This window comes from Mustela erminea, chromosome 11, assembly GCF_009829155.1.
Source record: "Mustela erminea isolate mMusErm1 chromosome 11, mMusErm1.Pri, whole genome shotgun sequence".
In the NCBI taxonomy this organism is placed as follows: Eukaryota; Metazoa; Chordata; class Mammalia; order Carnivora; family Mustelidae; genus Mustela; species Mustela erminea.
The window spans coordinates 27,868,399-27,881,446 of record NC_045624.1 but is presented as its reverse complement, the minus strand read 5'-3'; the positions used below and the strand labels follow the sequence as shown (position 1 = coordinate 27,881,446).

At 41.5% G+C, this 13,048-nt stretch overlaps 1 protein-coding gene across 21 annotated transcripts in view; it reads right to left on the bottom strand.

Moving 5' to 3' along the window:
• CADPS2 (calcium dependent secretion activator 2) overlaps nt 1–13,048 on the bottom strand; it is a 535,725-nt gene that overhangs the window by 338,513 nt on the left and 184,164 nt on the right. The window lies entirely within an intron of this gene.

Here is a 13,048-nt window from a genome sequence, read left to right as displayed (position 1 = left end):
CTTGCTCTCAAAGCTCACACAACCAGAGACACGGGCTAAATAATACAGTAAGAGCAAGAATGGCATGGGGCACCTGGGTGGCTCAGTGGGTTAAAGCCTCTGCCTTCGACTCAGGTCATGATCTCAGGGTCCTGGGATCAAGTCCCGCAGCGGGCTCTCTGCTCAGCAGGGAGCCTGTTTCCCCCTACCCCCTGCCTGCCTCTCTGCCTACTTGTGATCTCTGTCTGTCAAATAAATAAATAAGTTAAAAAAAAAAAAAAAGAAGAATGGCAGCCTATGCAAGGGGAGGATAGAAAAGGAAGTTATGAACTCCACTGTCTGGGGACAAGGCTGAGGACAAAGGGGTCACAAAACAAAGACAGGGACCTGTGATCTGAATGACTGCGGGTTGAAGGGGAAAAGGGAGAAAACATTTCAGGAAAACAACAGAAGTAAAAAGGAGTGAGGCATAAACAGCATGGCCTTTTGAGGGCAACGTAAAACTTTCATTCTGCAGAAGCATTAAATTTAAGAGAGAGGGGAGCAGAAGTTGTGCCAAGCAGACCAACAAACCAGACGGCAAAATGCAGCATGTGCCAAGCAAGTGATCTGAGCACTCTGTGACAAGTGATTCAAGGATGGCTGCGTGACCCAGGTACTAACGTGTTGAGAAACAAGAGTTACACAAAACTGGTGGCAGCATCCAGGGTAGACGACAACAAATCAGAACAGAGAATGGGATATCAGTTATGCAACAAGTACCGCAGACCAAAACAGGAAGGATTTGATTGGAGTTAGAAGACAGAATTAACATATGTTGGTTATTTACAGGATGTAGAAAGGCAGGAAAAATTTGATGGTTTTTTTTTTTTTTAACTGGGTTGCCTAGATTCCATTAACCAAAGAACAAAAGGATATGGTTGAACAATGTGTGTGTGTGTTGGGGGGGCAGTATCGGTGTATGGTGGGGGGTAAAGGGGTCAGGGATTATCAGCTTAGTTTTGCGGGAGGTCAGCTTTGAAGACAAGGTAAACTAAAAACAAAGTCAAGAACACAACTCTAATAAACACCTAAAATTAGAAGGTTGGCAGAAGAACTGGATCCAAGAGAGGCTGGTATGTCAGAGAAGGAGGCAGCAAAATGCCATATTAGCAATCAAGAGGGGTGATCATCTCAAGAGAAAGAATCAAATGCCACAAGAAGAATCAGCTATATTAAGAACAGACTGGGGCACCTGGGTGGCTCAGTGGGTTAAAGCCTCTGTCTTCGGCTCAGGTCATGGTCTCAGGGTCCTGGGTTTGAGCTCCACATGGGACTCTGCTCGGCGGGGAGCCTGCTTCCTCCTCTCTTTCCGCCTGCCTCTCTGCCTACTTATGATCTCTCTCTGTCAAATAAATAAGTAGATGTTTAAAAAAAAATACAGACGGGTCTTCTTCAATAGAGGTCACGTTTGACAGATTTCCTGGTGTGGAAGAGAGTGGGAGCCCATCTACAGGAGAGGAAAGAGGACAAGTGGCAAAAATTAAGACCGGAAATACCCGTTTTAGGAAGCATGAATAAAAAAGGAAATGGGAGAGAAGCAAGAAGCTGGACTGGGAAACTGCATTTAGGCAATGAGAGAGACAAGTCAGGAAAGGGAGGTAGTTTAAGGTATGGAGGAAAAATGACAGTATGCCACTCCTGGGATGAGGACTGCGACTTCATGTGAGTCCCGAAGCAGAAACATCAGCTAAAAGCTATGCCCTGGTTCCTAATGCTGAGGGATTATGAAAGGACATGTGCATATTCATCATTTCAAATTGCTCAATTCCAGGATAATTTGTTATACCGCAATACATAATACATTCATAGACCCACATGGTTTACTCTTACTTCATGTGGGTCTCCATTATATCATTTTCTGAGATTCCCCCCCACCCCACGCCCCGCCCCCTATTCATCATTCTCACCCTTTTATCTTGCTCTAGTTTTCTTCTTAGTACATGGCTCCAGATATGTATTTGTCTCCCCAAAACAGAAAGTATGTACCACCAGAGCAGACACTTGGTTTCGTGTGCCTCTGGATCCAGTGCCTAATACAGAGCCTGTCCTATAATTAGAGCTGAATAAAGATTCCTTGAAGAAAGAAAGGACAATCTACAGACACTGAATGCTTTAAGACTAAAGAGGCTGAGAGAGGCCCCGGGCTCACAGATTTCCTGACCTATGGATGCCTGTGTGAGAGGAACTGGAAGATGGATACACACTAAAAAACTGAACATACACGATGTGGTATCATTGAAAGGAATGTACACCAGAAGGCAAGAGAGATTTTGCATGAGGAAGGAAAAGCAATGATCTGAAAGCAGGAGTAAGCTACAGACCTCCCCTGATCCTAGGTGTAGGAAAGGCAGGCCTATCATCACAGACGTCTGCTTTTCTCTTCCATGTTCTCCTTAAGGATTCCATGCTGACATGCATCAGTTAGGTCTGCGTTACTCCATTTTGCATGTGCTTCCGATTCTGACACCATCACAGAGTGCGATCCACCAAATGCTCCTGGTATCACTCAAGCTTCAGACATGGCTCTCTAATACCAATCAAGAGCTCTCCTTACTTGTAAGGTTAGGGTGTCAGTGGGACAAATGTCATGATGGAATGCATGACTTGATTGTTTACTGCACCTTCTATTCCTGCTTCAGTCAATGTCAGATCCTACTACTTCCTCTGAGACCTGGAAACCATTCTCAACTCCATCTTCTCCATGTTCATTTCCCAAATTACAACTTGTCACTAAACCCTGTTGATCCTACCAGCCCCTAAACTCCTCTCAGATCATCTTTGCCTCTTCTTGTGCCCACAAGAGTTCTTCATGGCCCTCATTTTATCTCAACTGGCTAAGAGCATTAGCCTCTTTACTAGTCTTCCCACCTCAGAAGTTTTCCTAAAAGCCACTCACCTCATTTCCCCAAATTTTTTCCTTTAGTATTAGTATTTTTGTATTCACAAAAAAACTAGTATTTTTTTTTTAAATATGGTCATTTCAATTCTTCTCCAGCTTACAAATTCTTCACTGACTTTCCACCAAAATTGTCACCAAGGTCCTACTTCAAATGGCTCCAAACTACCACTCTGGCTTCATCACTAGGCATTCTCTCTCTCAGTCTCCGCACTCCAGCTCCACTAGTCTTCTTTCCAAAACTTCAACTGTCCATCTCACCATCATCTAATTTTCTTAGTAATGCTTCAGATCCCCACTCCATTAACGCTTCCTTAGTGATTCATTCCCAAATTGCCTTGAATCAGCACGATCCTCTGTTGTTTGTATGCAAACCTAGTACCATTTTTTCTCCTTTACAATACTCATCACTTTGTAATTGTGATAATTGAGTGAAGGTTCTAATGCTACTTTATTTTTACCCACTAGAGAGTAAGTTCCATGAGGCCAAATATAGTTTCATTCTCCACTGTATCTGTAGTACCTACCACCAGTGCAAGCACAAGAGCAAGCACTTAGAAAATATCCATAAAATGAGTGAATGAGGAAGGAATGAATGGTATGGATGGTTATTTCCCCATCCATGCACTTGCAAAACTTCAATTAACCACTAAAGTCTACCGATTTTTAAATACACGCTTAATCTAAGGAATAGACCTTGTCCACATGAATAGGAAAAAGACACCTCAGAGATAAGCATGAGTGAAGTCACAGAGGAACATAAAACTAGCTTTGTGAAGAAAATAAAACGCATTTTGCCTAAAAACATAACATCTAAATGACAATCTCTGTAATTGTAGCAATGATAGTTTTTAAAGATTTTTCAGCTATTCCAAGTCCAACAGATATAAACGATCTTAATCTTATATCCTTTCACAATAATAACTATTAAGTTTAAGGCAGACAAAGTGTGGCCGCATAAAGAGGCTGGTCCTAGAAGTTGGTCTCCAAGCCTTGGGTGCACACAGACAGATTTCTGCTGTCCAGGATCCTCAAAGAGGTTTTGTCTGGGGTACATCTAGGGCGCCATATTGGTGCTGAAGTGGCCATGGGAATTCAGCTCACTGACGAACTCACTGATGAGCAGGTATTCGGTCTCCCCACAGCTCTTCACATATTATCTCCTTTTGTCTTCACATATTATCTCCTGTGCCACTTTTGTTATCTTTTTCTTTTATAGATTAAGTGATTTAGGCTGTGAAGTTCACTGACTGGCCTACAGTCACGTATTGGAAGAACAGAAACTAATCGAATCCAAAAGCAACATTCTTCTCCCTCCCTTCTCCCACTCCTATCAAAGGTTCACCCTCTGGCAGCCACATACTCTCATTGGTAATTCCATACATGGTGGCCAGCACCCACCATCAGTGACCTTTATGTGAAAATGCCACTGAACACCCAACCAATTCAGTGTGGGAGTTAGGAAAGGGACATCAAATAACATGGCATGTAGTCACATTTTGCCACATTTTAGCAAGTTTTATCTTGTATAGGGGCCCGCTGAGCACGCCAATGGTGCTTTCCATTCACCTGCACCGTCTACATACTAAAAACGTTATTGAATATCTTAAAGTCATGGTGAATAACAAAATTGAAATGTGATGACAACAGAAAACTGCATCTGCAAAAGGTAAGGCTGCTCAGCTGTCCAAATAAAACTTGAAATACACATTGCCACAGAAGCCTTTATTGTTCACACATTACTTTTGATCTGATCCGTGCACTGCTTCTTTGCTTCAGAAGGATTGTATCATGACAAGAAAAACATTATCTGCTTGCCACATCATGGTGGCTATCCAGGAGATGGTTCCTGGGAAGGCTGCCAGCATGCGTTCAGCCAGAGAAAAACACAGGGAAAGTACAAGAGCCCCACTTATAAGAGAGGACTTTTTCTCCTTAATAATGCCAACTACTAATAATTCCCATAAGGTATGCTGTGCATAGAGAAACAATGACTGTTCTTAAAACTTTTTCAGTTGTTCCTAATTCTTGAAGCCTTTTTTAACAGTGATGAATTTAGTCCCACTACTTGTCCATTTCTCGTTTTCCACTATCAACACCAGTATTTATCGGCTCACTTCATACGCCCAAAGCCAGTCCTTAGTTAGGTTCCCTTTCGGGACTGTATTGTATCAGTTTCTTCATCCATCCGGGGCTCTTTCGAGTTGCTTTTCCAGTCTTCTCTTCCACCTCTCTGGAGAACATACTTTCTGTTCCAGTAAAGGGGCACACTTGTTTGCACAGCACTTGACAAGTTTCCTCCCCCATACTTCACCCCTTTGTTCCATAAATACATTATCAAAACATACTATGTGCTGGGCAATGTGCTCTGTGTTGGGAATGTACCAGTGAGCCAAAGACAGGGGTTTGCTGCCTTCACAGAACTTACGCTGGAGGAAAACAAGTAATTACAGCAACTAAAATGACTGTAGCTTAGTGAATACTATTGGGAATTTCTGGAGCCATGAGAGTTTGTAACCAAGTTCTGAACTCATTTGAGGAGGGCACAGAAGATTCCCTGAAGAGGTGAGCGGAGTGATGAAAATGGAGAGGAATTCCTTTGGAAATGTGAGGAGACCAAGCGATGGTGGATGGGGGAACACAGCTGGTCTAAATGGCCTTGGAAAGGTCCTTGGGCTTCAGTAAAGCAACTAAGGATCTAGTGGAATGAGAAGATGCTAGAGAGGAGGGACAGGATTCACAGGCTGTGGAAGGTACTTGGTTTTTATCTCAAGAACATGGAATGCCTTCCAAAGTCAGGGAGTCATGTGATTAAAATAGCATTTTGAAAAAAGGGAGAATATATTCTAGGGTTTTACATATATTAACCTTCACAACACAAAGTAAGTGCTAGCATCTACTCCAAAGTCTTTAAAAACAAACAACAACAACAACAACAACAACAAACAAACCCCACATTGGTGGGGAAAGCAACATGCCAGGGATTACACAGCCAGGAGTAGAAGACTGGAAAAGTAAAAATGTAAGCCCAGATGATCTCACTCAAGAGCCCTCCTCTTCCCCACCATGCCATCAGACTTGAGGATTTACCAAATTGTGGTTCACTCAACTGAGGAACAGATTTGAGTAGATGAAGAGAATCTGGAGGTAGAGCTTTCTCCTGTTAGTCTCTCTGTCCTTTGTGAAGCTTCTCACTGCTTGATACCATTTCTTTATTCTGAGCCTCCAGGGAGGAGCTCCCCATCCTCTCTGAAGGGACCAAACACACCCTTCCTCATGCTGCAGCAAATTCTCTAGAGCATCACTGTATCTCTCTGTTGCTTAGGCTATGGATTTCATTAGACTGCACCTTTAAAGTTTCTGTAGGTCTGGTATCATTCAATCCTCAAATTTTAAAGGAAATCATGAGAGCCTTTTAGTAGTAATGGACTTTGGAAAGCTATCGAATCCAAAAGTACTGTTTTGACCCCTGTGGGAAGCAATTATCCCTGACTCAGTGTAAATTAATGTAGATGGCAACGTAATTTCAGTAAAGCTAAATTTATTCAATATTATAGTAGAAATCATAGGTTCAACAAGTCACTTATTTATAGTACAATGCTAATAAATTGTGGGCGTTTTCTTACTGTGGTTAATGATTTTTCTTGGCAAAAAACGGAAAGGCTATACTTGACCTTGGTGTTCATCAATCCATGAATTCCAAAGGCCTGGAAACCAATTAATTAACCAGTCCCATTCCCTTATCAAATGTAGAAAAGTAGGAGCGCTGGGGTGGCTCAGTGGGTTAAAGCCTCTGCCTTCGGCTCAGGTCATGATCCCAGGGTCCTGGGATCGAGCCTCGCATCGGGCTCTCTGCTCAGCAGGGGGCCTGCTTCCCCCTCTCTCTCTCTGCCTGCCTCTCTGCCTACTTGTGATCTCTGTCAAATAAATAATCTTTGAAAACAAAACAAAACAAATATAATAACAAAACTGATAGAAAAGTAATAACAAAACTGATAGCAAACAATCTCTTATTGAAAAATAAATTAGGTAAGTGATACCTTTAGGCTTCTAACTTTAAACTAGAAAGCAGGTGCTCTCAAGTGACCCTTCCTTATAACTAATCTAACGCCCCTATAGCAATCTAAACCCTCTAAACTACAAATATCTTGTATCGTCTTGTCGTTTGGCTGAGAAAAGTTTATAACCAAATAAACATAAATGTGATCTGAAACATACGAAACTTCTTTTGAAAAACTATATGCATGCTATTGTTACCATAATCAGCATTAGAGTTTTTAGAAGCTTTTTTTTTTAAATCTTATATCAGCTAGTAGCAGATCCTTTAGACTTCTTATAGGTATTTTCCAACACAATGATTTCCTTAAACTTCCCTAAGCCAATGGCACACTTTCCTTAACCCTATAACAACAGAGCCTGAAACTGAAAAATTTACTAAGCCACTCATTCTAAGGACAAACCTACACAGAGAAGCAAGATCACGGCACCAGCCGGGCTTCCAATTCTGAGACTGGGATGGTTTAGGGTTAAGAAAAAAGATCATTTCTACAGTGGAAAGGCTAGGACATAGCAGATATGAATTTCTACCGTAAATTTCTATATGAATACATAAAGTGAAAAAAGAAGCTACCCTCTCTCAACCCTCTTATTTCATTCCACATTTCATGGTACCACTGAAAACACTAAGGAGTACCTGGGTGGCTCAGTTGTTTGTTTAAGTGTCTGTCTTGGGTCTGGGTCATGATCCCAGGATCCTGGGATGAATCAAGTCCCATTTTCAGGCTTCCTGCTCAGCGGGGAGCCTGCTTCTCCCTCTGCCCCTCCCCACCACTCTCATGCTTTCTCTAACAAATAAAATCTTTAAAAACAAAACAAAAAAAAGAAAACACTAAGTTCCTGGGTTGAGCTATTTTGTTCCACCTATTTTATAGAGTTTTTTTTCCCCTCATGACGATAAAGAAAAAAATTTTAGTGTATTACTTCTGTAGTCTCATAGTATCTAATGTTCAATAAATCCTTTATTATATGCAACAAAGAAAATGTGCTCAGTCTTCCGGCTTTACAATACTCCAAAGTCGATCCTGTAATTCTGTTCACCTCACGCTCACTTCTGTGCTACCCTCCTTTTGTCAGCAGGAAAATAATGTAACACACACTGGAGGGGAATCAGACCTGGGCTTTCAGGCTGTGACCCGAGCCGAGATCCCCTGCAGCAACCTGGCTCAGTTTCCTCCCTGGTGGAAGAAGGATAACTTTCTTAGCACAACTTTTAGTAGAATAGAATAAATTAAGGGTTGAATCGGTGCTATGGGAAGTGGGAGCCATGGACCAATGCCAGTACCCAAGTTATTAATATCTATCACTAAGTACAAAGAATTTTTAGAAACTTAAAGTGATGTAACATTGCCCTGACATCCGAAAGCAGAATTTTATACCAACATTAGGTTATGAAAGTGTCCACACAGAAAAACTGAATGAAAGGTTTGTAATGGTTTGAGAAATCATTTATTTAACCAATCTCATTCCTTTATCAAACATGAAATCGTGAGTTTAGACATGTAACTGCCCTTTGTCCTGACATGTACCTCCAGCCTAGATGCTGCAAATGACATTTTAGTCCAGTGTTTCTCTCGCCTACCCATCTACACCTCCAGCAATCCAGATTATTTTTGTTATGCAATTCAGAATAAGCCAGACACATGATTTTTATTTTAGAAAATAACCCACAATGGATTGGAAAACAAATACTGGTCCCTTTGTTGCAGATTCAATACCTCAGAAACTTTTGAGAAGACGGGTGATATACTAATGTGGACACAGAAATTGAGAAAGAATATTTCTAAAAACTGGGCACACAGGTGGCTCAGTTAGTTGAGCGTCTGCCTTCGGCTCAGATCATGATCCTGGAGTCCCGGGGGAATGAGCCCTGCGTCAGGCTTCCTGCTCATCGGGGAGTCTGCTCCTCCCTTTCCCTTTTACCCTGCTCTTATTCTCACTCTAACAAATAAAGTCTTAAAAAGTACATATTTCTAAAAACCAAATCACTTTATTTTCTACAATACTGTCAGGACACCAGAGAATGAGCTACTACCCTTTCATACTCTAGGTTTCTAAAGCATGAATCTTAAGGATACCAAGTTCTTCACTCTTGATAAGCCAGGAGCCTACAGCAGAGAAACGAAGTTCCAAAATGAAAATGAAAAAAAAAAAAATTCTGGAAAGTCAATCTTCAAAGCAAACATTCTGCTAAGTCAGAGAAAAATGAACCTCCAAAATCACTGAACTACAATCTCTCCGGCATCCACTGGCTCTCAATATTTGTTGATTCAGTTTCTGCAGGTTTATACCTTGTAGTTATTTGTTTTTCCACCAGAGGGCCACGATGCATGAAACAACAATATTGGTTTTTAATCCCAGGATTGGGTTTTCAGGAAAGTGAGGGACTTGAAAGGTACAAACCCAAGAGCCCTTTTGGAACTTGGATACCCCTCGGGTGCCTGAGTGGCTCAATCAGGTTAAGGATCTAACTCCTAATTTTGGCTCAGGTCATGATCTCAACGTCGCGGAATTGAGTTTTGTGTTGGGCTTGCGCTCAGCAGGGAGTCTGAGGATCCTATCCCTCTGCCTTATCCCTTAATGCCTGGTGGCAATGCTTCCCCTGCAGCAGTCATGCTCCCACAGACTCACATCTCCTATAAGAGCAAAGAAAATGTAAGTTCTTCCCAAGGCCATTCTTCGAATTTTTAATGGCAGCTAACATGGTGTTCAACCTTCCAGGTTAACCACTGCTCAAGGGACAGCCCCCTTCACTAAGCTGGTGGCTCTCCGCACATGGTGCACTCCCCAAGCATGTATCCCCGTGTGGAGCCTGCATTCTTTCCAGGTCTTTGGTTCAGCTGTTCACCTTCTTAGTGAAGCCTCCTCCATTTAAAACGGCAACTTTGGGGTGCCTGGGTGGCTCAGTTGGTTAAGCAACGGTCTTCGGCTCAGGTCATGGTCCCGGAGTCCTGGGATCAAGTCCCGAATAGGGCTCCCAGCTCCATGGGGAGTCTGCTTCTCCCTCTGACCTTCTCGCCTCTCATGCTCTCTCTCACTGTCTTCTCTCAAGTAAATAAATTAAAAAATCTAAAAACAAAAACAAACAAAAAAAATAGCAACTCTGCCTTAGACTGTTCCTGTCCTGTTTTCAGTTTTATTTTTCTCCACAGCACTTAAAACCATTTAAAGTATTGCGTTTTTACTATAACTTAATCCCACTCAAGCTCCACTAGGGCAATAGGATCTATACGGTTCACCCCTGTATTTCCAGACCAATATTTGTTGAATGAATGAAATTATCAAGGAATTTGCATTAGGGTAAGTTCTCCCCATTAACATGAAAAAGAGTTAATTCTAGCTACAGAAGCAGTGGTGTTATTAACACAGATGCCATGCAGCTTTGGGTGGCCTGCTTAGACGTATTTCCGCTACGTTTTTATGGTCACTAGGTCTCCCTACAGCATTTGTGAAGCTGAGTTTATGAACCCAAACCTAGGAATTTATAGAATTCCCTTCTGCATTTCATCTATGCCCCCTGTTTTAATATGTTATTTTCAGAACTTTACTAAGTAGGTGGTGTCAGAAACCAACTTTACCCAGTGTGGGCTGCCCAACCTAGTATGTAGGCTGCCCTAAGCTCTTTCTGTTTTTTTTTTTTTTTTTTTTTTTCCTAATCTTCTACTTTGGGAATCCTATGTTTTCTCACAAATCCCCTGGCAGTGTGATAGTGCTGGTAGAGAAACCAGAACCGGGAGAGGAAAGGAGTAAGCATTTATATGCGAAAGTCACGCATAAATCCGAGAAGTGGGGCACATAATATGCTTAAATGTGTCTTTTAATGTAACATAGCAACTTTTATCTGTGTAGCGCTTCAAGATGCACAATTATCTTCATTTATACTTTCTCCTTCTGATTACACCTGTGTGATGCATTCTTTTTTGAACATAAACTGACTTTGAGACCCAGTAGAGGTCCCTAACCTTGAATGTTCATCAAAATCAGCAGGAGGACTTGTTAAAACAGGTATCTGCCCCCCACCACAGTCCCCAACTTTCTGACTCCATAAGTTCTGCTGTGGAGCCTGAGAATCCGCATTTCCAACAATTTGGAGCGATGCTGCCACTACTGGCCTGCAGACTACTGTTCTGAGATGCTCTGCCTTGGGTTGAAAGGACACACATACTGGTCATCTGATATAAAAGCATAGTGGCCTTTTCCATAGGCAACTGTATTTATCACTGAACTTTCAAATGGGGAAGGATATCAATTGTTGGGGGGGAATTATAAAAATTATTTTTAACCCTCTCAAACTGCAAAGGAAAAAGGTTACACAGACAATCCCCACCACACACACAAATTCACTCTTTACACAAGAGATCAATTCCAGAATCAGTACATCCTAACTGTAAGCAGGCTTTCCCCTGGAGCTCAACTCTCCCTTCTCAGATACACCCTGCCCACAAACTCACCCACCAACCCCCCTTTATCACTAATTACATTGAGCTTTCAACAGTTACCACTTCTACCCTCCCATTAGCATTCCCAGTATCTTTTAGCTAGAGGTTTTCTTCTAAGGCCCAATCCCTAAAGTCCTTTAAACAGGCCTCCTCTCAACACTCTCTCCTTAAACACCACTTGTCAAGCTAATTGTAGGGTAGTGGTGAAGACCAGGAGCTGTGAAACCAGACCAAGGTCAACCACACATCCTGCCACAAACTGCTTAGCCTCTTATAGAGCTTCTCTAATATTCTCGTCTAAAGAATGGGATACTAAGTTATTATATTAATAATCATTTATTAAGTAAGTTCTACGCAGTTATTGATGGGTACGTGTTAAACTGTTATAGGTCATGTCAGCAGCTGAAGTCATCAAGCAGCAGTATCCTGGAGGTCAAAGATGACAGCACAATTGTGAAGCCACATGTGATGTTTGTAGATGGTCTCTCTATGAAAAAGGGCGTTTTCTGTGGAGGGAGGTGATGCAGAGCTTCGATACCTGTGTGCACAGGGGTCTGCGCATTTCAGGTGCATCACGCCCTCCTCTGCCAAAAATGGTCTTTTAGTTTTAGAAAGCCAGGCATATATTAAGTCATATGTTGGTAATCGTAATAACTCATAATCCTTATTCTCCATCACTAAGCACTAAGTACTAAACATTTTAAAATGCACTAAATACAAAGCCAAATAAATGATAAAATCCAGAAACTGGGGCACATAGTAAATGGTGGAGCAAGAACATGGAGTTGTTTGACTCCTCACACAGGAGCAATAGGTGAAAGCTTACTCTTTTTCCATCAGTGTTTCTCCAAATTTTGATCCCCTCCCCCACTCGATTACTGTGTGCTATTTCAAAAACCAGTAAGTTTGTAAAAGGAATAAACACTAACTAGACCCTAAAATACAAGATCTCAAGATGCCAGATCCTAACTCACTAAACCGTCTGAAGTACTCACACTATGGTAAATATTATGGCTGACCAACATCTCTCTAGAGTGCAATTGCCTTGTAGTTCATCTATGGTAAGAGACAGGGATACAATCAGTTTAGTGTGTCCTGTAATACAAGGAAATGTATAGATAAAATCACCTATTGCATCACCCAATCAGTAGTCGCCTTCTTTAGAATCCTTTTCACTTTACTAACATTAAATCTAAATTGTTCCAGTAATTTTAAAAAGTTGCATTTTTATAAGGAATATCAACCCCCATTAGAGGTGAGTGTGGGGAATCAAACTACTAGAGAATGCAAAAATATACAAAGAAGATATACAAGGGAAATCCATCGTGACACTGGTGTTAGGGGCAAAACACTTCACATTATAATCCCATGCCATTATGACAATTTATTTACATCACTATGTGTAAGAGAAAATGATGTAACCCCAAAGTAGGTAGAAATCTACTACAATGAATACCTTACACTGGACATAGTAGTCTCATTTCCAGGTCCTAGTTATTACACACAGACTAAAAGTGGTTTATTGATCTGTTTACATCACTCTAAAGATAAAACTAAAACTGTTTTGTTCTGACATAAGAAAAAGCAATGGGAAGCACTCAGTCCACTGCCTGCTACATGATAGGCACTCAGCGAT